Source organism: Liolophura sinensis, chromosome 7 (genome assembly GCF_032854445.1).
Source record: "Liolophura sinensis isolate JHLJ2023 chromosome 7, CUHK_Ljap_v2, whole genome shotgun sequence".
Lineage (NCBI taxonomy): Eukaryota > Metazoa > Mollusca > Polyplacophora > Chitonida > Chitonidae > Liolophura > Liolophura sinensis.
The window spans coordinates 49843271-49846155 of NC_088301.1; the positions used below are offsets into that span (position 1 = coordinate 49843271).

Sequence of the window (2885 nt, forward strand, 5' to 3'; positions counted from 1 at the left end):
TATATTAGAAATATATTTATTTTTATCTCACATTCACATTCCGTGGTCCACAGCGGCCTATATTAATACAGTGTGTTGAAATGAACATTTAGATAAAAGGAAAACCGACTTATAACTTTGCATATAATACACAAAAGTAAGCCTGGATTTTCTTGATCTTTTACAGGATAGAACACTTATACTGATGGTGACTCATACTAAGTTACATACAAAACGAAACACGCAAAAGCAGAATTTTGTTTCATGCTTAACAAAATGTGAAACCTGTTTTAAGACAAGTTCAGAGTACAATATAACAGACTTTAGAGTAACAGCAAAATACTGTAATCATAAAAAGCAGTGTTCAGTTAAAAAAGTAATTGTATTTTCAGATATACAAACAGCAAAGTCTGAAATCTAAAGAAACACATCCACTTCACACAGAAGGCAGTGTAGTAGACGATTGCCTAGTACATATACTACCACAGAAAGAAACCGCATAGCTGTTATAAATTTTGGGTATTGATATCTGATTAAATTATTAACTTACAGCGATTAATACAAGTCAATAATCAGCTAAGAAATAACAATATAGTTTTATGTCTGTCAATTTCCCTGCTCACTATATATTTATACAATTAAAAGTCAAAAAATGAGTCGTAGTGAAAACCCGTTTTGGCATCTAAAACTGCCATATGTAAAAAACCAAAAAGTTGGTAGCATTTTGGGTATGATATAGATCAAACAAGTAATACGTCACTGATAAAAGTTGTAGGGAAAGGGTTAAGTCACTTCCTGTATGGATTGCTACATGTATGCCATCCCAAATGATGTAGCAGGTCTCCCTCCTTCAAAAACAGCATGATGTAGTGGGGTTTTTTGCCGGCTCTGCAAGTCAGCTTTACTTATCTGAGGGCACAAAATAACGCAATGGGTAAGTGCACAAAAAACACAAATATTTATACCAATTATCAAAATATTCAGAATTAATATTTGTTTTACAGAAACAGAAGAATATCAAATTATAAACACATACGAAAAACATTACAAAAGCGGTACACTGATTTAGGTGTATGTGAAGAACTACACATTTCACAATGAGACTTTTACATACTTAAAAAGGCAATACCTACATCTGTTTCTACTATTAGCTCTGGCTCCTGCTTCTCCTTTGTAACGGACTTCACCGGCAATAACGGCCCGCTCAACTTTCCTCATGTTACTGTTTCATTGCTATATTGCCACAGACCACTTCCCACCTCATACTCCTGTTAAATCAGATACAAAAAGCAAAGGTCAAGGTCGGTAATCTTTATGGTAAATGTCTAATTATTCAACTGCTTGTATTAATGTATCAGAGTAATTTATTTTAGAATTCAAAAACACTAGGACCCAGCAAGCAATGATCATCTGTGATGATAGTTAAACAACCAAAACAGTGACATTCTAGTTAACTAAAGTATACATTAAAACTACCAAGAAAACCATAATGAAAGAAAATCCTTCACTCTACTGGATGTCATAGTATTAAAATAATCTAAGAGGCTAACACATTTGGGCTTCAGAATGAAAAAGCTATTCTTTCACAATACCTCATTTAGAGCTGTTCATAAATTGACACGAGTACCTAGCCCCATGCGTGTATATTACGTAATACTCCGGAAACATTTCAAACCACTAAACTAGTTAAGAACGTATGAACAAACAGAATTCAAAGATACTCACTTCATTGCCTCTGTCAGTGTGATCAGATCAAAAAAGGATGTCAAGTATGTGTAGCGCTGATGCCCGTCTGTGCCCCACGACATCATTATTTAGGTTAGAATTCAGTAGGCAGAATTCCTTTTTAACCTGCAAAAATGCAACACACTGGTACAGAATGTACTAGATAGGCTTCCATCGGTGTCAGGTAATACTATTTGATATGGGTCCTGGGCCAGTTCCATTGTAATTAAAGACAATGTATCCTCTTATCACATTATTTGGAATATATCTCATGAATGAGATATAATTTTAAGTAGCATTATTAAGTGTTTTTTTCATTTGTGCCCAAACTTACCATAGTCAGTCTAATAACATAATTGTTCAAATTTCCCTTCTACAAACTACTTACTACTTAAGTAAGCCAGGCATATATAGAAAACATCTTCACATGTCAGGGTGTAATGACAGCTGACACACGTACATGATCATCAAATGCAAACACATTTAACTGATGTTTGTTTGGACTAAATATTTTTGTAATTTATCAGCTGTAAGCACAGAAAGCCAAACAGTGAGCAATGAAAAAGAAAAGTTTATCATATGCAGGTGCCAAAATTCGTGACCACCATCAAGCAATGAACAATACTGTGATCCACTGCTTAATATAACTGCTTATAGAGGCTCGAAATTATTAGTTGAATCCAAATATAATGTTTTCATTCTAAATACGTACATGTTTGGAAGTCAGATTAAATAGGAGAGCAAACGTTATAGACACTAAACACGTTCGCACATCCAACATGTTTAGGTCAGCCGTGCTTTAAGCTAAGAACGCATTTCTTAACAAGTTTAGCACACAACATGTTAAGGTGACGTTTGAATGCTAAACCCTCTTTTTGCAACGCAGACATAAATCGTATACACCCCACTTTTGATAGTTTCACTATTTCAGTATTTTTGATGCTGCAAATTCAAAAAGCACTTTATCAAAACTCATTCACAATGTTAAAATATTTTCCAAGAGACAAGATAAAGCCGACAAACACCTCCAAACACTGAAGCAAATTAGTAATTAGCAGATCATGCCTCGGGGAAGAGCTGGTTAACATTTTGTGTTATTACTTGCGCGATCTGCTGTGAGTCATTTGTCTCCAAGACGTTTTGGGACATTTTTGGGAGTGAAATTGAATATGGCTGAATAT

The 2885-nt window shown here is 34.5% G+C and overlaps 1 long non-coding RNA gene across 1 annotated transcript; it reads right to left on the minus strand.

The window, feature by feature from the left end:
* Window positions 1-1825, minus strand: LOC135471944 (uncharacterized). Its single transcript, XR_010444484.1, has 3 exons — window positions 1705-1825; window positions 1113-1247; window positions 1-888 (listed from the first exon to the last, which is right to left on the minus strand). It is a non-coding gene; the product is annotated as an uncharacterized LOC135471944 (long non-coding RNA).
* Between the last annotated feature and the right edge of the window lie 1060 nt (window positions 1826-2885).